Raw genomic sequence first — 21,743 nt, forward strand, 5'->3', positions numbered from 1 at the left:
TTCAATAAAGTGTAACTACAGTCAGTTTCCTGACCTGATCTACCTTGTAGGGTGACAGGGTGGAAGTTGCTCCACTCACATGTGCAGAAGATAATTAAGTCATAATGAATTTACAGAGAAAAAGGACTGGTCCAAAAAGGTGGAGGCTGAATAATCTTCTATTATTATTATTATTATTATTATTATTATTATTATTATTATTACTACTACTACTACTACTACTATTACTATTACTATTACTATTACTACTACTACTACTACAAGGTGAAATTACACTGAAGTGCCAGCCTAAATTAAAGAACTTCTTCCAAACCAATTTGACACCTGATGTTTCTTTATTCACAAGAAGGGGAATTGTAGAGAGTCACGAGGAATCTAGCAAAGCATTTATGAGAGAATTATTTGTAGCACTGAGTAGAAGGAAAGCCATATGAAAGAAAAATATATATTGAGAAACATTTTGAATCAAGACACAAATAGAATCCTTTGCTGAACATGTTACAAAAAATTAACAACTAGATGTTCTGGAAGCAAAGGCGGCTTACAAGAAGATAAATGTCAAACAGAAATATTCTGTAACCGGACAGTTATTCGTTTATCAGCCGAGAAAAGAACAATTACCTCAATCTAGGATGGCAAGATGTATATTTCAACTCCAGTTGAGATGACAAATCAATCTTTTAAATGCTTCACTCAATTATATGGAAGGCAGGCATCAAGTCTGGAAAAGATAACACAGTATTTTGACAATGCACAAATAATTAAATTATCAGATCAGCAAAAGGATGCAGATACAAAAGAGGTGATACAGAAGTTAAAAGTGAATAAAACCCCAAGACCAGAGGGATTTTCTGCACTACACTATAAGACTTTCAAAGAAATCCTAATAAAACCATTAACTCAGGTAATAAGTGAAATACATCAATGCCTTCATTACCTTCATCATGACAAGAGGATTTTTAATCTCTGAGTTATAAAGAAGGGAATGATGCAACCCATCCAGAGCCATACAGATCTATCTCTTTATTGAAAGTTGATTATAAACTTTTTATAGCTATTTTTGCAAGAAGATTAAACAATCCTCTATCAGACATAATGCATTCTGATCAAATTGGATTTGTTCCAAAGAGATATATGAAAGACAGTATAAGACACTTTAAATGCTATTGACTATATTCATCAGAAAAAAGGGCAGCAATAATTTTTCTTGATGTGGAAAAAGCTTTTGATAATTTAGAATGGCCCTATATGCTTTCAGTGTTCAAAAATATGAACTTTGGCTTGAATTTTTTATCATGGATTCAAAGTATTTGTCAGGAACAAATAATGAAGCTAATAGTAAATGGATCTATTTAAAAACAAGTTTTATTACAAAAGGGCCAATATAAAGCTGCCCTCCATTTCCTCTCTGTTTTTATTGGCATTGGAACCATTAGCAAGGAAAACTTTCAGAATTAAAATAGCAAGTCAAGAACCTGAATTAAAAGTATATGCTGATGTTATTGTACTCACAGTTACTTATCCAAGGAATTTTCTAAAATCAATAATGGGACATATAAGATACAGTATAGTGTCAAGATATCAGATCAAGAACAGACAGAATTTATTCAAGAGGAAGAACAATACTTAAGATGATGAATAAGATTTAATATTAGAGTTAAACCAATTACATACTTAGGAATGTATTTAACTAGAAATAATATCAATTTATTCAAAAATAATTATTTGTGGATCTGGAGTAGCATAATGGCAAATATTCTTAGATGAAAAGACTTGACGAAAAGTCCCTCATCAAAGACTTCTCAATAAGCTTAACAGCCATTGCAGGTCCTCTTGTGGATGAGCAACTGACTAAATAGAAAACAAAGAATAGGAGTAAATGGGCATTTCTCACAACAGAGGGATGGAACTAGTGTGGTCCCCCAGGATCCTGTTTTAGGACTGGTGTTTTTTAACGTATTTATAAATGATCTGGAATCGGGTGTGACTAGCAGAATAGCCAAGTTTGCTGATGACACTAAATTGTCCAGAGTGGTAAAAATAAGGGACTTTGGAAATAAGCTCCAAAGGATGCTCTGCCCATTAGGGGAGTGGGAGTCAAAGTGGCAGATATCATTCAGCCTAAGCAAATGTAAAGTGATGCACTTTAGTGCCAAAAATTGTAACTACTTTGTGAAAACAGACTGCTGGACTAGATGGGCAGCAGGGCATTGTTTATGTCCTTTTATGTTCTAAAATTGCATGTCCAAATGGATCTAGAAGTTAAACTGGACAACTGACATGCAACAATGGCAGGGTGTAGGGGTTTGATAGGGAGGAATTGGCTTTGACTTAACTCTACCAAGATGGGGTGGCTCTGGATTTTTGTCCTCCTGGTTCAGGTGAGATACCGTCTTTGATTCTTCCTGGGATTGGACTCCCCTGGATGGAGCTGGTGCACAGTCTGGAGGTCTTCCTGTACTCACAGCTCCTGCCCAAATAGTAGGTGGCAGCCGTGGCCGGGGGAACCTTTGCACAGGTTCACCTAGTGCACCAATTGCGCCTGTTCCTGGACTGGGTGGTCTTGCTCATGGTCATTCAAACCTGGCCACTTCCTGGTTTGATTACTGCAACATGCTCTACATGGGGCTGCTCTTGAAGACCATCTGGAAAGTAGAACCAGCCCAGAATGCAGAGGCATGTGCAGTTTTGGGCACCCTACAGTTTGTCCAGGTTACACACTGCTGCAGGAGGTGCGCTGGCTTCCAGTTTCTTTCCGGGTGCAATTCAAGATGCTGGTTATCACCTTTAGAGCCCTGAATGGCACAGTGCCGGGCTGTTTGCAGAACCACCTCTCCCTGAAGGTATGTCTCCACTCCACCAGGCCAAATAGGGTGGGTGGGTTCCAGGTCCCTTCCCTCAAAGTCGCCACCTAGTAGGACCAAGGTAGCATGCCTTCTCAGTGGTGGCCCCTGCCTTTTGCAACAGCCTCCTCCCTGAGATCTGGCAGCTCCCCCCACCTGGCCTTCCAAAAAGGTGTAAAGACCTGGCTTTTCCGCAAGCCTCGGGGTGAAGTGAGGCTGGAGCCCAGAGAAGCTCTATGGCTAGTTTGCATATGTGGGTGTATGTTGTGTTTGGGGTGCCGGGAAGGCTCTGTTTTATTGGCTTATCATACTTTTTACTGCTTTTATTGCTTCGTCGCCCTCTAGGGTTATGGTGGCTGTACAAGTACAGTATTTTAAATAAATAAATAAATAAACTCTGTAACTGTTCTTTTTTTAATCATATAGATCTTCCAGCTAATCAAAAACTTGATTTTCATCATAGTAAAATACAACAGTTTTGAAAGTGGTAAAAGATTGAACTGCTGTGAAACTATTTTTATATTTGTTTTAATACTAGGTGATATATAATCATAAAGCGAGATTTTTTCCCCAATGGAATAATTTCTACTTTTTTTAATATTTTAACTTATAATACTCTGCCTCTGACTCTATGTAATATCTATATTTTGTTATTTCTATTTCCTTTCTGCCTTCCTGCCTTCCTTCTTTTTCTTTTAGAATACATAGTTAAAAACGTCAAAAGCAAATTTGGCTGGCAGAAGTGTGCCATATACTTTAAGCTTTAAGTCCTGGATGAAATTGGTTCAGCTCTGGCAGAAGATGTCTAAAACTAGCCAGCTTTTCTCCATGAGTTTGACTGCTTTTTAATCTTCGAATCATATTTTTATGATTGACTTTTTTTTTCAAATTTAGCCAATATCCATTTAATGTATCTTAGCTGTTTAGCATTAGGACTTTAGATAGATGCCAGAGAAATTTCTGTATTATGTAATTTGCCTTTTAAGAAATCAGAGTCTCCTTCCTTATCTTTTTGTATTTCATTACAAGGAGTATTCTAATAAGTTCTGCTACACATTTTGATTTTCTAGATGTGACTGAGAAATAAATTTGATTATAATACCGTAATTACTTTTCAAAGGAAATTCCTGATTTGGGCCTTGATGAGTTTCTTCTGGAAATAAAATAACAGTATTTGGTTTTACTTTCTGTAACTATCCTGTTATTATCTTACATTTAATAGGATTTCCCAACTTCTCACATTCCATGTTAAACATCTCAGGGTGTTATCAATCTTGCCCATGTTTGATATTTTCTTCCAGAAGTTACTTCTACTGTGTCCCATGCCACAGTACGGCCAAAACAGGTCTGTTTTTCTTTATCTATTCTTTTGAAAAATTCTAGAAGAGAAGGTTGTTGAATGTTTCCTATGGATTGGGGTGCCTAATCCTCTGTTATTGGAATTAGACGTTTCCACAAGTTGTATATTTTTCTTGAACGTTTTCTTTCATATTTTTTACTGAAATGCTTGTGGAATATGCTGCATCCTGTTTATTACTTGTACTTTTCTCTGTCTTCTCTGTTCAAATTAATCTAAAATAAGAAACGTAAGCCAATCTCTGTCTATCAGTCTTTCCTTTCTAATGTTTTCTGTTGGTGGTTCAGCTAGATAATCAAAACCAGCTATAGTTTTATCCATTATGTTTACCATTTGCATTTTTAGTTTATCCAACCAGTTAATATAGTTGTCCTGCATTATTAGAAGAAATTCTGAGAAATCCTTTAGAAATTCTTGTTCTTCTATAAATATATTTTCTGACTGCAAACACTGAATTAAGTCCACGCACCTCTCAGTGCTTATATTTCTTGTTGTTTTCTGAGAGTCCTGTTCATCCTTTTTATTTACCTGCCTTATAATAGTATCTCTACTTAAAAAAATGATCAGCAGTAATTACTATTTCTGTTGCCTCCACAAGAAGATTAAGCAGACTGTTTAATTCTGCAACATTTATTTCCTCTGTACTTTCTATATCCTTATTCTACTTTGAGGACATTAGCTGATGACCTTTTTGAAAGTGAGAAATATAAAATGGTAAACCCAACAAGTATTAATAGATTCCTCGACTGTTCTCTGAAGATATGGGAGTACCAGGGACAAAATTAGTTCCATCTTCCTCCCCATTAATGCCAATTATGGGTTCTGATTATTTCTGAAATAATTTAGCAGGGCTATCTAGTAATATGTGGAGACAACACAGTTTAAGGGGCTGTTTTATAAATAATAAAGTAATGCCACAATATTTTTTTTTAAAAATTGACATGTATGAACCTTCATTGGTTACAAACAAAACGAATCTTTCTGTTACAAATATAATCCATTAACCGCATTTGAAAATCTTATGTTAGAACCTTTAAAACCCTCTAAAGGTGTAATATCCAAAATATATAAGACTCTGTTAGAAGCTGTTAGAGTGGATCAGCATCTCTCAAAGAATCAGACTGAACGCATAATATCTCTGACACACGATGGGCTTCACTTTGGAAGAACCCTACTTTATGATCACTATCAGCAAAGATAGGGAAAATTCCTTACAAGGATTCATAGGTGATATTATAACCCCATGCCTGTTGTCCCCGAGATCTGAATGGCCCCCACCCTACTGGTATTTTGAAGGGCCCTGAAGACCTGGTCTTCGCCCAGGCCTTTGAGGAGCGTGATTGACGCCCCTTTTCTTCCTTTTCTTTCTTCCCATTGGGGTTGTTATCTCTGCCATCTTTGTTCCTTCTGTGTTGTTTTAACAATTTGTAAAGCTCTCAGAGTTGCTGGGAGTTGGGCAGCATATAATTTAAATAATAATAATAACAACAGCAACAGCAACGACCAAACCAGACCAAACTAGGCATCCTCTCTACTACCTTTTCCTCAGAAAGAGTAAAGTCCTCTAACTGAAAAACAAAAGGAACTGAAATGAAGAAGAACTGAGCATCTAGAACAGCACAAAAAGAACAGAATCAGGTTGTCTGCATTGAAGCTTGTTACAAAGAAACAGCTAGCACAAGTATTAAAAGATGCCAATACTGTAATATCAAATATAAACAGCAGCTCACTGCAAGAAACAAACTGATGTACAGCACGGCTGCAGTTATAACTGAAGATCTTGGATGCAAAATTAACAAACAAGAAAAAAAGCCAAACAGTGCATCACCAAAATGGAAGATAAGGCTGGAAAATAAGATCAGCATGCTAAGATCAGATGCAAGCAAGCTAGAACAGATGAAAGAAAAGAAGCTGAAGAGTAAGAAGACCAAAGAATACCTGATCAAGAAATATCACCTAGAGACCAAGAAGATCAAGGAAGCACTGGAAATAATATAGGAATAAATAACAGCCATAGCCAAGAAAATCAGGAGATACGGAGCTCAAATTGCACAATTTCAGTCGATTTCACAAAATCTCCAATTTCAGTCAAATCATAAACATTTCTACCAATCCATCAATGGAGAGGCTGCAATGAATCAGCCAACACCTGACAAAGACAAAACAGTGCAGTTCTGGGCGTAGCTATGGGACAACCCAAGGAAATACAACAAGAATGCAGCTTGGATAAAGGAGATGGAGAAGGAAAAAAAGAAGCTGAAATGAAAGAACTTGCAATAACAGCAGAAATGGTGGAGAAAAGGGCAAGAAAGATTACGAATTACTTAGCACCAGGTGAAGATGAACTGCATAATTTTTGGGTGAAAACCGGTCTGCACCCACTCATTGCCAAGCAATTTAACAACATATGGTAAGGAGGTGAAATTGAAGATTGGTTAATATCTGGCAAAACCTACTTGATAATGAAAGATCCAACAAAAGGGGCAGTACCAGGCAACTACAGGCCAATTACCTGCTTACCAACAACTTTCAAATTGCTGACTGGCATGGTAGCTGATGCAGTCCAACAGCATCTAGTTGAAAAAAAAGCTCTTTCCATCTGAGCAGAAAGGAAACCGCCCAAACAGAAGAAGGACAAAAGATCAGCTCCTCATTGGCAAGATGATTTTGGAAAACTGTAAGAGAAGGAAGACCAACTTGAATGTAGCTTGGATTGATTACAAGAAGGCATTTGACTCCCTGCCACATGACTGGATAATCAAGTGCCTAGAAATAACAGGAGTCAGTAGAAACATCAGAAGCTTTGCGCAAAGATCAGTGGCACAATGGAAGATACAGTTGCTGGCCAATGGTGATAGACTAAGAGAGGAATCTTTCAAGGAGACTCACTCTCACCACTAGTGTGTGTCATGGCATTGATTCCTCTGTCAACAATACTGAACAAGTCAGGCCATGGCTATCAAACATCAAAAACATCTGCCAGGCTATCCCACCTCCTTTACATGGACAATCTGAAGCTGTATGGAAAAACACCCTCTGAAATGGAATCACTGCTCAACACTGTCCGAATATACAGCCAAGGTATTACAATGGAGTTTGGACTGGACAAATGTGTCACCCTTACCATCAACAGGAAAAATAGTGAAGACTGAAGGATTCGAGTCACCCTATGGAAATAGCATCAAGAGTTTGGATGAAGATCACTACAAATACTTGGGCATCCTTTAGGCTGACAACATCAAGCACACTGAAGTCAAGAAGGTTAGTAGTGAATACATCAGAAGAGTGAAGATCTTAAAGTCCAAATTCAGTAGCGGAAATATCATCAAGGCAATTAAAACCTGGGCAATTCCAGTCATTAGATACACAGCTGGAATAGTGGACTGGACTCAAGCTGAACTAGAAGCCCGGGATAGGAAGATCAGAAAAATAATGACAATGAATCATGCCCTTCATCCATGCAGTTGACAGACTTTATTTTCCAAGGAGCAAAGGTGGGCGTGGAATGTTGAAGTCCACCAGACAATTGAAGAAGAAAAGGGGCATTGGAAGAATATCTGAAGGACAGTGAAGAAGATGCACTGAAGCTAATACACCATGAAGGCTTACTGAATACCAGAGACCAAACTGGCCTGTAAGAAAGACCAAATGAAGACTAGAAAAGAGACATGGCAATACAAAGTATTACATGGCCAGTATATAAAATAACTAGCAGGCAAAGCAGATAACAACAAGACCTGGCAATAGCTAAGAGCAGGAAAGCTGAAGAAAGACAGAGGGGCTAATTCTGGTTGCACAAGACCAAGCCTTAAGAACAAATGCATACAAGGCCAGAATTGAGAAGACAGTAACAAACAGCAAAGGCTGTCTCTGCAAAGAAGCTGAAGAAACTGGACCACCTAGTTAGCTGCTGCAAGAAGATCTCACAGACTGACTACAAACAATGGCATAAAGCAGCAATGGTGCATTGGAGTATCTGCAAGAAATACCACTTGCCTGCAAGCAAGAACTGGTGGGACCACAAAATAGACAAGGTAATAGAAAATGAAGAGGCTAAAGTGCTCTGGGACTTTAGAATTCACACAGACAAGCACCTGCCACACAACGCCCCAAACTTAGCATTTGTTGATAACAAAGACAAAAAAGTCTCGATATGGACATTGCAATGCCCGGAGACAGCAGAATAGGAGAGAAAGAACTGGAGAAAATCACAAGATACAAAGATCTGCAAATGGAAGTAAAACAACTGTGGCAAAAGAAAGCAAAGACAGTACCAATAGTTATAGGCGCCTTGGGTGCAATTCCAAAACACCTGGAGCACCACTTGAGGACCATCGGCATTGACAAAATCAGCATCTGTCAATTCCAAAAGGCAGCTTTACTTGGAACAGCTTACATCCTGTGACAATACCTTGAATATTATTAAACAACAACATCTGCCCATCCTAGGTCCTAGGACTCAATAGGTGGACAAAAAGGCCAAATCCAGTCTAAACATCTAGCTGACTGCAACCAACCCTGACAACAATTACTGGGAAAGGCCCATATAAATGCTGGAAAGTGGTAAAGCAAAGAGCACTTATATGCCTGTATGGTGGTCTGTGAGGTTGTACAAAGTTGCTGATCAGAAGTCATTAGGGAGTTTAATCGTGTGGATATAGGAGAATTCATTTACAGTCCCAAGGTATAGTGTATTTACACTATACTGTCATTATTTAGTGAGGAAACTCAAAGAACGGAAAATAAGATAACTGTTCAGTTCATGAGGCAAAGCTGGCTATAGCACAATAATGAAAAAATCCAGAGGCTTCAACACTAGATCTCTGGAATACAAAACTGGAAAACTGTCGTAATGGGAAAATTGATATATAAAAGATGGGAAGTATTGGGGTATACCAGAAAAGTTACTTTTGATTCGATTTGGGAAAAAGTAATCCTTTTTGCAAACCAAACTCCTCCTTTTGTTTACCCTGTACAAAAGGTGCTATTGGAATCTTGGTTTGTTTTTAGATCTTTTTAAAATGTCTTCTGCCTTTTAGATCAATACCATTTTTTTTTAAATCATATTTTTATATGTTCTTACTCTGAGCTTTTTAGAGAAGGAGCTAGGTTAGAAGGAGAGATTAAACATGGTTGATAGAGATTTTTTTTTTTTTTTCAGGAAAAGCCACTGCAAACTTCTTGTGGTCTGAGGATTGAAAAAGATTTGCTCAGTGGCTACTTTGAACTTTCACAAATCAGAAATCAAGGTGGGATGAAACAATAGCCAGCTCCGTATCTCTAAACGAGGCAGGACCTGCCCAATTGAAAGGCCCTGATTGGCAAATAATGTCACATCATCAGAGCATTTTGAAGAACAAGAAATGCACTGCAAGGAGTGGGGTAGGGAGGGGACAGAAGGGAAGCAGATCAGGCAGAGATGATCTGTCTGCATTGGAGATGTGGGCCGGTACTCTAAAACTTCCCCCAAGTGTTTAAATTTAATGGAGCATCAGAAGAAGCAGCTGGGTTTTGTTTTCCAGCTTTCCAGTACTTTTCCTTATATGCTCGTATAAGATGGCACCATGTGATAATGGTTAAGTGGAGTAACTTCACATATTTCAATTTGACAAGGTTTGGAAAGAATTTGCAGACATGTGGCTATCATTACTCTGTTTTCCCTGAGGCATGGGCATTTTTATTTTATTTTCATTTTGGGGGTGGGCAATATGGCATGAGTTTATTCTGTGTCAGAGGATTACACATCAATTCAAACCAGCAGACTAACTGTTGAATTGACGGGTTTTAAAAAACATTGCTTGCTGCCGCTGTTTTTTCTCCTATCTCAAAACCTGGGTTGAATTCTTCAAATGTCTTTGGTAGATTGGAGGAAGACCCAGTTCCAGAAATGACCCCTTTTTTCTTTTCCTCTTCCATCTCTGAGAAAATGTAAATTTCTTTTGGTACTATTGTGATGAATCAACATTGGCCTAACATAGAAATATGGAAATGAGCATGCGGGCCCCTTTTTCAACCAAACTGTAATCCAGAATGAGCCCTGATCCAATAGATGGTTAGTCTATTGCTGAGAAAACCTCTTGTTCAGCTTTGGATAAGTGTGGACGTCTTTCTTGATGCCAGGTGCTTATCCAGGTGGGAAATTCTGTCTTTAAGACCTTTTTCTTGCCATTTCAGCACCTCACTGTCAAGATGGCCACATTTGTCATCTGCACACACCCCAGGGATATGGATAGCAATGGGCCCAGTGGCTACTTTGGAAAATATGTCCTGGCTTCTGTAAGGAAGGCTCCATCTAGTCTCATAAAGAGTTGCACGATAACTGCAGCCCGTCAAGAAATATAAACTGACCAGGAGGCAAGTAGAAGAGGTTACTCATTACCACCTTTTAGGCTCCTTCCAGGAGATTTCCTCTACTGCTTCAGCTTATCCTTGTCCTTTTCTCAGGAGAGATGAGCATCCTTTCAAACCAAGCACTGTGGCACCTACCCATTTCATGTTTATGTTTAAAAATGTAATTGTGAGTCCCTGTAATGGTATGTGAGAAAGACCTTGGGAGACAGGGTGAAGAGATGCTGCCTAGGAAAGGGTCAGATAAGAGACAGCATAGCCCACAGCTGTATAGTGGGCAGAGCAAGAGGCTCAGAAGGGACCCTCCCTAAGTTCTCGGGCTGTAAAGGAGATGAGAGGAGAATTGTACTGATAGACTTGCAAGATTCTGTCAATGTAGCTTTACAATAAATTAGAATTAGCTCATCTGGTCTGTTTCCTGTCTGGTCTTCCTGGGAAGGCTGACAGTCCCAGAAGCATTCTTGTAGAAAGGTGACCTCCCCTAGTGGCTTCATGGACACATCCATCGAGTTTGCCTGGCAATATTAAATAAGTGGTTTGCCATTGCCTTCTTCGAGCATTCAAGCACTTTGGGATTTCCACCCTTAGCATCTCCTGGAGGTCTCCCCTCTAAGAACAAACCAGGTCAAACTCTGCTGAGCTTTCTAAAATCAGCCAAGGTTGGTGAAATGCTAATGAAAGTTGACACTTTTCCAGGTGTTTGTGGACACATGATCCCATGATCCCAGGATGCTTATTTTAGGCACCCACCTACATGAACTATTCAGAAGTGTTAACTCTGATTAATAATTTTATTATTTTATTTTAAAGAAGAAATAATAGTCAATTTTTCCTTCTTCAAAGTAGTAGTAGTAGTAGTAGTAGTAATAACAATAATAATAATGTTTTGTCTCTTAATACATCAGCCTCTGCCAACTTTTCGAAAACTCTTTTGGAGCCTATCCTGCCCATGTTTTTGCACATCCACACTCTTGCCTACTCTCTGGGTAAGCATGCCTCTTCTTTTCACCAGCTCCATATATGTCGAGGTTGTTTGCACCCTTGGCCAACAGTGTCAGTCACATGAATGAGGAATTCTGAAAACATTAGTACAGCATTCCTCAAATGGTGGCACAGACACCAGAAATATTGCACAGAAGCAGTCTAAATGAGGTGCAATCCCCTTCCCCAAATCAGGAAGAAGTCCACAAAAGAGAGAGAGAGAGAGAGAGAGGAAAGTAGTGTTGTTTTTGTTATTTCAGCTGGGGTGCGGGTTTGGGAGGAGGTTAAGCATTAGGGAAAGATTGCTCCCACAGTGGCTAACGTTCAATATTATCATAGTTTTTTTATGTCCTTAATTACAGTAACAGAATACCTGTAAACACAGAACCACATAGTTGGAAGAGATCATAGAGGAAATCTAGATAGCCTCCTGTTCGATGCAGGATCCACTGGAGCATCAAGAAGGCTTAGAGGAGACAGGATAGCCATTTTCAGGCACACACAAAGAAGCTACAGGGAAGATATTAAGAACTGTTTAAGCTCAGACCAGAAATTAAAGGTAAAAATGGTAGCCACCTAGATATCTTTTGAGTATAAGGAAAACCTTTCTGATGTTAAGATCTGTAAAACAGTGGAACATTCTGCCTACAGAGGCTGTGGGTTTATTACCTCTGGAGATTTTTAAGAAGAGTCTGGACAACCACCTCTTCGGGATGCTTTAAATAATTTTTCTGCTTAATATAGATGGTTGGACTACCTGGCCTTTCTGGTCGCTTCCAAATCTACAATTCTTTGATTCTGTGATATCTGACAGTTGACCACTGAAACTCAGCTTGAAGACTGGAGAACTCATCATCTTATGTCCCAGCCTGTTTTACTGCCTAATAGCTTGTACAGTCTGGAAGTCCCTTTTGATATCTAGCTTGAACCCCCTTCCTTGTAGGACACATAGATGTTCTTTTTGGATAAAGTGGGTATTTTGTTTCTATCTTCTATCCTGTCCATGTTCTTGGACAGAGCAATCAGTATGAAAGACTGAGAATCAAAACTTCAGGAGGCGTTTGGGAGCTTTCTCTCTCTTGGAAGGGCTGTCCAAGTCAAGAAATTCTGATTAAAAATAAAGACTCCTAAGAACAGAAAATAGCAATAGATTTCAGTATCTGGACTGACTAACAGGACCACAGCTCAGTGGGTAGCCTACAGCACATCAGGTATAGCTTCCCCACAGTGTCACTTCTGTCTAAACTCTGGAATTATTTCTGAATATGCACCTTTACTTATAAATTAGTAGAAGCAAATTGTATAAATTGTGTCATCAGCGCTTAGGGGCACCCCTAAGTGTTCTGATGCTATTCCAAGGCGTTGGTTCATTGGACATCACTAAATCCTGTCATTTTCAAACTGGCTTTAAAAGGCCTTTTGCCACAAAGAGATTAAGAATCCAGGACGAGCTGAATGGAGCTCTGTCAAGGAGGGGGTGGAAGAGATGGAGTTGGACGTTTTTCATGGCTGAAGATCTGGATTTGTCCCTGAGACGTGAAACAGCAGCCTTATTGTGCCAATCTTCAAAAAAGGTGACAGGTCATTGTCTTCAAAGTATAGACTGATCAATGTAATTAATATTTATGGCAACAATATTACCTAGATCCTGTTAACCGCCTTGGAAAGGCTTTTTGTGTGTGTTGGGGTGGGGGGTAAATTTTGGGTAAATGATAATTTTTGGAGGAATAAGCTGGCTGAAGGGAGGATATTCCTCCACTGATAATGGATTTATTTTAAATAATTTAGTGTGTAAATCGACAACGTTTAAAATAGACAGGATATATGTTGTATTTAAAAGCAGCATTAGATTTTATTAATCAAAATCTGTTGTGAAAAAGTTAGGTAACACCATTGCGGACAAACTTATATCTACATATATCTGGTTCAAGCATTATATTAAATACTTAACTAAAATTTATAGTGACCAGGCTGGGATTTTGTCTGAAGCCATATTTACATCTAGGGGAGTCAAACAGGTGTGTTTAACAACAACAACAACAACAACAAAATGGTTACATTTTATCTTAACAACATTGCCTTCTCAGAGATACCAATGGGATGCCAATGATGGAAGCAGCGTCATGCCATCATGATATAAGTTCCACCCCTTTAATAAGTCAGGAAGAGTCTGGCAGCACCTTTTTTGACTAGCCAATTTTATTAAAAGGCCTAAGAGTCGGGTGGCATACAAATTTGATAGGTAAATAAATAAATAATAACAAGCCAGCTTTGTGAACTATAACTCACTTCAACGGATGCACAGAATGGCAAACGGAGGTGGGATTTAAATTGGGAAGGGGGGAAGAGAGGGTGGATATGCCGGTTACATGGCAGGCAGGGTAGAAGTACCTTCTCAACCACTGTAATGTCCTAAAATCCCATTGCGTTTGTCCAGATCTTCATTCCCAATGGGTTTTTAATATGAAGCTGCCTGACTCCATTTAGAAGGTACTACAACTCCATAGTAGGAGGGTTGCTTGAAGGAGAAGCCTTGACACCTTCATTCTCAAGCCTTTGTACTTGCTCAGGTACCAAAACAGGGACTTGCACAAGGGAAATCTGGGAGGTAGAACTTCTTCTAGACTCACTAGAGTCACTGGGGGGCTTCTTTTTACGCACTCCCGTGCTCAAAACCAGCTCTCCATTTTGGGGTGTTGGGTGGCCCATCCACCAAAGGAAATAAAATCTTTTCATTACCTACTTACCGGCTTGGGTGGAGGGGATTTAGCCGAGGTGGATTCTGGCTCCCGCAGATGCCAAACGTTCTTATCAGTGTGGCCAACTCTCTCCCGGGCAAGTTAATCTCAGCTGACAGCAAATGCTGCCCTCTGCCCAAATGCTTGACAGGGTCACATGACAAGAAAACCAGGGAGATGGAACTGGCAATGGGTGAGTGACAAGGTCACATGGTCACTCACTGACCCTTCCAGAAAGGGTGAGCGTGGCTGACACTTCAGCTTACAAAGGTTGAAATACTGGGAATCCCAGCAGAAAATTCCAGGAGCCCTGGGGAAAGAGGCTGGCGATGTTGCCAAGGATGCTAATGAGCCCCTCCAGCATTGTTTATTTTTTGGCAAAAGGGGTATTCATGGAGGAACAGAGGAGTGATTTGCAACACTCTCAGCCATCAGGCTGAAGAGTTTCACAGGTATTTTAATTCTAGTTAAAAGAACTCTACTTACGCCCCTGGGAAAAAAGGTGCTCCTCAAAAGACTTCAGATTAATGTACCAGGCAGTCTCCAGTTCAAGAACGAGTTCCGTTCCCAAAGTCTGTCCTTAAGTCGAATTTGTATGGGATTTGTATAAGTAGTCTTGTGTATTTAACTCGAATTTTGCTACAACAGGCTCCATTGTAGACTCTAGGTCAGTGTTGTCCAAACTTGGCCACTTTAAGATGAGTGGACTTCAACTCCCAGAATTCCCCAGCCAGCCATGCTGGCTGGGGAATTCTGAGAGTTGAAGTCCACTCATCTTAAAGTGGCCAAGTTTGGACAACACTGAGATAAAGTAAAATGAGGTTGGTAGGCTATGGGGCATGTTGTTCTGGGAACCCGGCTGTTGTCTTCAACTACTGTATGAATTACATTAAGCCAACATTTGGTGCAGACCCAGCCACTGTGTTTTGTTAAGCCAGGCTGAAGCTTCCTGTGCAGTGTGAATCCAGCACATCTATGCACTTTTCAGAACGTTGGAGAACAAACAAAGTAGATGTGTTGGGAGAGTCAGAGGCCTCAACTCAACCTCACAGCCCTCTGAGAGCTGCAAGAGATGTGGGTGATATTCTGATGTTGCTGGAAGGACTGCTGCCAAGTATCTGAGGGTAAGCTAAAGTTGAACCGTTGAACTTCTGCAATTTACAATTTGGGCAGTGTGATCTGGGGGTCTTGGGCAAGGGGCTTTGAGTACAGCACAATCCACAGCATCCCCAGGCAGAGGTAGGAAAGATCCCCTCCGCGAACATCAGACTCTCTATTGGCAGATATTGGGGGGGGGGCCTTTGTAGTGTCTGGGCCACCAATTGCCCACCCTGACACACAGAGGGGAAAAGGCATTGAGATTTTGAGGTTGAAAAGGTCTGCAAGCCAAATCCCCAGCTGTTCTCTGCAGGATACATGGGCTTGCATTCTCAGAGTTGCAACTCCCACACATCTGGAAAGTTAGGTTGGAGAAGGCTGAAAAAGATGACATATAATTGCTATGTATAATGCAGGAACTGGGGAAAAGAAAAATGACCCAGGGGTAGCTCCCAAGAGAGATCATGATTTGTTTCACCCTTGAAAAAAGGCTCCATATACCTATGATCCAGGACTGTCATGGTTCCTAGGGGTGCCCACAAGGGGCTCAAAAAGAAAAAGATGATGCTTACAATCTGGCCATCAAAGCACCATCAGGGTTTCTCTGGTGAAACTGTGGCCACCATCTTGACTTTCCTGACCCCTCCCATGGATGTCTTTGTTATGGGCATCCATGGGGAGAACAAGGGGGAGCAAATGACATCATGTGTACATCATGACATCACTGGCCCCCCTGAAGAAACACCAGTTGGCTCACCCAAAGATCTTGCTCAAATGATCACTGTGAAGACAACTGTGGGCTGATATGAATCAGCTTCTGAGAATGAAAATGGTGGCTTTGTGGCCGTGCCCTAATTGTAAATCCTGTACAATTTACAATACAATACAATACAATTTACAATAATCATGTTGGATAGAAAACAGTAATAATACTTCAGAACTGACTAAAAGATAAAAAAGACCCCCCACCCCGATATTCTGAGTGTTTGCAGAAGATACCAGACTATAAAAATCAATTACATCAAAAGCTTGTTGTAGTTGTTTTTCAGTGTTGAATTAAATGGACTTGCTTGAAAGATGTATTGATAAAAGTAGATGAATGGAAAGGAGTAAAAATAAAAGATCTAAGGAAGGCCTGGATATCAGAAGAAAGAAATGATTTGATGAAATGGGGCAGAAGCTTTAAAAATTTGCAAGGCGGGAGAGAGCACTAGACATGTTGACGACTGAGGCGGCCGTCCTCTACTTGTTTATCTGCGGTAAGTTTACGTCCATTTCACCCTGTGAGGATTATTTCTGAGTAGAAATCTGTAGGATGGCACTGTGTAGAACCTTAATGGTATGAAAACAAAAGGAATAAAGAAGGTGAGTCCATAGGCCATGAAGGTAGGACTGGCACCATTTGGGTGGAACTGATAGCAGAGAATCTGTTTGGCACGCAAGAGGTCCTGGAGAGCTATGGCCACCCAAAGCCATGTTCATATACAGCATTTTTGGACATACCTCATGGATGCCAACAGGCCAATTGTCTGTTGTTGATGTTGTATATCATTTTTTATTACTACTTTTCTTTTGATGTATTTCTGTATATTTTTCTTTGTATTTTTTAAAAAATTGCAATGAATTTATATTATTATTAATTATTAATTATTATTACTACTACTACTACTACTATTACAGAACATTTTAAAATAAATTAAGTCAGATGGAGCGGGAAAATTTTAATAGCAACCTAGCTTCATCCTCGTCAACCTCGGGATGTTGGCTTGTCACAGGGACAATGTTTGCCCAACACACTGATGTACTTCCTTTTAGCCTCGCACATTGTGTGAATCCAGCATATCACGTGAGCCCCCAAAACGGGGTTGAACAAATCATGGTTCAGTTAACTATGGGCAAATGTGTTGCACAAACACAGCTTCCAAACATGGGCAGGAGGGGCTCTCTATCTTCAGGGTTTGTACGGGGCCAGAAACGAAGCAACTCTGTTTTATGCCAGCATGTCACACAGAAAAAATGGGCTGAGTAAATCATGTATTAGTTACTTATTCATAACATTTACATCTCACATTTTTACTGTTTTTTTTGAAGTCAAACATGGCTGAGGGTCATATCAGAATGCAGCCACTATTGCATCCTGTCAACTTCAGGCTTCGTGTAACTCCAAACTTTTCGAAGTAAGAAGAGAACGGGGTATCAGATACTACAGGCCCAGCCAATCTGGGAGTCTAGTCTTCCTGTGCAGAGTTTTGCCATTTCTTCCTCTCCTGTGTCATGCTCACTGCTCTGGATATTCACAGGCAATTCCTGGAAATTATTTCAGCTTCCTGGCAGCTGAGGGTTGAGTTGGATTTGCTGCGGCATGTGGGAGCGTATCTTTGCAACCAGGAGGAACTGTGTTTTGTGCCTGCAGTCTGCATGCAGCCCTACTGTCAGGTTTTGGGGAAGTTGGACTGAGAACCGTGACTGAGATGCCAACCATTAAACCTGGGTTCCCTTTGAAATGGGGCCCAGCAGGCAGTGGCCAAATGGCTCCCCAGATTGTCCACAAGCCTGATGGGGAGGTGGCTCCTTCTGCCCTTTCTCCTGAAAGCCCCCAGCGGTGCCAAAAAGCTTCGTTTGAATGCAGAAGGCTTTGCTCTGGAACGAGCTGACCCGTTTCCCTTCTCCTCCTTTGCCCCCGTTCTCCCCACACAAAGGGTTGTTTTTATTGTCTCCATCGAATGAAGTAGAGGCTTCACCTGGTCAACCCCGCAAGTGGCACCCGTTCAATGCCATGAATGCAAATACTTGACCCCGGGAGCTGTGGGGCAGCAATTAGTTTAAGCAGGGGGTTCATGTAGTACTTCAAAAGTCTTAATCTGGGCGGTCGGCTCGCCCCCTCCCAGCCCCGGCCCAGGGCCCACAGAATGCCCCTAATGAGCCTGCCAGCCAGAGCTCCCTTCCAGGACCTCTGGGGTCGTGTCAGTGGCTCTGAAAGCTCCCCTCGATCCGACCCCATTGTGTGGCTCTGGAGATTCAGGCCTGCCTTTGTCAAAGCGGGGAGGGAGAGGAGAGACCCTCGCCCCTCTTTCACCAGGCGGAGACAGAAACCAGCTTTCCGAAGTGGGGCTCCGAGAGCGCTTTGCATCTCAATGGCCCTCGGCCTCAATGCAGGCATTCAGATGAAAAGCAGGATCACTATCAGAGCTTCCCGGCATTCACCGGCTCTTAGGAATCTTTAAAGACCTCGGTGGAGAATAATTTGGTCGAATGTCAGGGTGGAAACAAAACCTAAACAAGCCGGGGACAGTCTATCATGGGAGGCTGCCAGCAAAAGGGACAATGGGGCCTCCCCGCACCCCAAGCCCCCGGGGGCCATCTGGGATGTCACTTCCACTAGCACAATGGTAGCTCGTGTGTGTGCATGTGTGTGTGTGTGCGTGTGCGAAAGAGCGAGCGAGCGAGTGCGCAGTTGCAGAGGCAGAAGCTTTTCCTGACACTTCAGAGGCGGAAAGGATGCTCCCACCCATTCGGCCAGTCCCCCGTTCTGCCGGCCCTGATTCTCCTTTGGCCAGGAGTCCTGTTAAGCCTGAAACGTGGCTCGAGCCGAGACTAAGCAGTGGCTGCGGGGAAGATATTGTGTTTGAGGTGCTCAATAAATCTGCAGAGGGAGCGTGCCAATCATTCCTTTGCTGGAAGGCTGTAAAACGTGGGGAGTGTGGAAGTTGATGGGGCAAAGCAGGCTCAACAAGGTTGTGTTCTTAGGTGTTAATTGGACGTTCGGATTTGAAATGCCATTCCCACCGGTTTGCATGGGTGGAGATAGAAAAGCCTGTGGAAGGAAATGATAAAAATCCCAGGAAGAAATAACGAAGGAGGAAGGGGGAGGAAGAAGAAACGGAGAAAGAAGGATGAGAACAAAGAAGTGAAGAGGCAGCTGAGGGGAAGAGAGAGAGAGAGAGAGAGAGAGAAAACTGGATTCAAGAATTGGGGTTCCATCTGTTCTGGATGGGGTCCCACTCCTCAGAAAGAACAGGCCTGTAGCCTGGAAATACCCTCTGATCCCAGGTGTAGTCAGATTCACACAAATATATCTAGGACGCCACTCTCAACTGCAGCTGGGACCATCTGCTTTGGCAAGATATTCTCTCCTTGGCTACCCTCATCTTGACTACTGCAAAGTACTCTAGCTGTGTCTACCCCTAAAAAGTGTTCTGGGGCTCCAACTGACATCGACTAGGCTGCGAACGATGAAGTTACAAGGATCCGTTGATTCCATGCTGAGAGAGTCGTACAGAGTGACATTTGTTCTCCAGGCACAATGTAAGGTATTGGTGTGAAAGCGAGCCCAGTATGCTAGGGGCGTATGGTCATTCCAAGAAGTGCCAGGAGGAAGATGCTCAAGGAGCCTAACTGTTGCCAGCACGTTGAGTTTTCAAACATTTCTAAAACTTCCAGCATGGAATGGGGAGGGGGGCAGGGGGAACGATCATGGCTTGCCTAAGGTAGTTCTGACAAATGCGAGCCCTATAATGGGTCTGGTGTGGTGAAAGTATTGAATTTGCTCTCGTCAAGATCTGTGCAAAATCCTTATTAATCTTCAGCCTCGATACCGTGCCCCAATATACTACTTCCCTTTGCCTGTATCTGGCAAATACTTCTTCCGCTGCTTAGTTTAAAAGGCAAAGACAATGCTCTTCGTGCGGGCATGCATGGGTGTGTACCTGCAACCCTTGCAAGACTGTTTTGGAAGAAGAAAGCCCAATGAGCGAGCAGATTGGCGTCACACATCTGTTTGCTCCGTGTTAATCAGCCAAGTGATTAACAAGCCAACTTAAGAGGACGTGGACATGCCCATCCTTTGTGGGAGGTTTTAGGGACTCCAAAGCATCACCTGTACAAAACTGCAGCCCATGAAGAAGTTAAGGAAGCAAACCTGGCCAGCCTCTTTGAACAGGATAATAAACAGGCTTAACTGCGCTGGATTTCACTCCGTTTTTTTCTTTTTTAATCTTGCTCTTCTCTGTGTTATCAGCATGTACAAAATATGGCCCTGCTACCTTTGGCCCTGCCGATCTGTGTGGTGCACCCACGCCAAAGTGCGAACAAGAAAAACCAGTCATAAACATTTGGAGGGTGGAAGAGAGCCACTTCTGTTATTTTCTTTTTATTAGCCGCTAAGAGTTCCTACAGGAACCTTCGTTGAGGTTCCTTCAAACAGTTGGGTTAACATTGACCAGATCTATCCTAAAAATAACAACAGAATCTCTGCCTCTTCTCCAAAATGTTTGCTATATTAGCTGCAGCCTACTGAGTCAGATGGATGCCAATAATGCTTGTCCTTCACACCCAGAGGCTCACACACGGTGGGTGGGGAAGACCTGGATGGTCCAACACACAAATGGCACGTCATGCAAGCAGAGCTCTTCCATTCATGTTGGTTGCAAGAGCTTGCATCCTACCTCATTGAAACGTATAAGGTAGTTCTGTGCATTTCAGGTCATGTGTCTTCTAAGAAGAAATGAAAATTCTGTGCCTGCATAGATAATGCAAATTACCCTTATTCTGTAGAATTTATGCTGCTTCTGCCAGCAGTGATGGGTAAGATTTGTTTGAAAGACCTCTAGTATCTGTTCCCTTGAATCTCTGGAAAAAATGATTCTCAGATAGCATGCAGTAATAGTTGTACATTTAAGCACGTCTTCTCAGTCATAATGACTGGAAATTTGAATTTTAAATTAAAAAAAGCTGAAATTCTTAGGAGCCGAATGTGCCAATGAAATGCTGTATCGCATCTTGGTTTTTTTCCTGTACAAAATCACTAAATACGCTCTCTGTTTTCCTTGGACCAGTGGTTACTTTAGCTATGCAGAGACCATTAATTCTTTACATGCAACCTAGACCTTGGAAAAGTGGAAGTATCTTATTCCATCAGCACTCTTCAGTGTGCAGATTTTGAATGTGTAGTTGTGCTTTCTCACACTGCACACAAACATATGCTGGGCACGCAATGTGTGTCATGCAACTGAACGTGGGGCATTAGCATGCTAATCTTGGCCCTTTATACACTAGAATACTTTGGGACACACCAAGAAGTTCTCACAAAATTGTTTGCAGAACAAGAGTTTTCCCAAATGCATGTGGACTTCAAGCTCATGGACTCATTTCAGTCATTTCTACATTCACGTTGCCCCACCACCACCCACCCATTAATGCCAGTTATTTGATTTGGAGGGGGGGGGACTGCAGCCCACCTTCTTGACACTATTTGCATGAAATACAACTGTTACATGTAAGAGGAACACTGATTGCATCCTTTGACATTGGTGACATTTCACACACAGGCAAGCCCTCTTATTCTCTCTCACTCAACACTAATTCAAAAACATCCGTGCC

At 41.5% G+C, this 21,743-nt stretch overlaps 1 protein-coding gene across 1 annotated transcript in view; it reads right to left on the bottom strand.

Annotated features, from left to right (window-relative positions):
* MEIOB (meiosis specific with OB-fold) overlaps positions 1 to 718 on the bottom strand; it is a 63,226-nt gene extending 62,508 nt beyond the window's left edge. Inside the window, exon 1 of the mRNA XM_088152660.1 lies at positions 622 to 718. The gene's annotated coding sequence lies outside the window, so the exon portion shown is untranslated. The remainder of the gene's footprint in view (positions 1 to 621) is intronic.
* Between the last annotated feature and the right edge of the window lie 21,025 nt (positions 719 to 21,743).

Source organism: Python bivittatus, unplaced genomic scaffold (assembly GCF_059951505.1).
Source record: "Python bivittatus isolate LINGU-HERP-01145 unplaced genomic scaffold, Pbiv_v1 ctg000030_np1212, whole genome shotgun sequence".
Classification (NCBI taxonomy): domain Eukaryota; kingdom Metazoa; phylum Chordata; class Lepidosauria; order Squamata; family Pythonidae; genus Python; species Python bivittatus.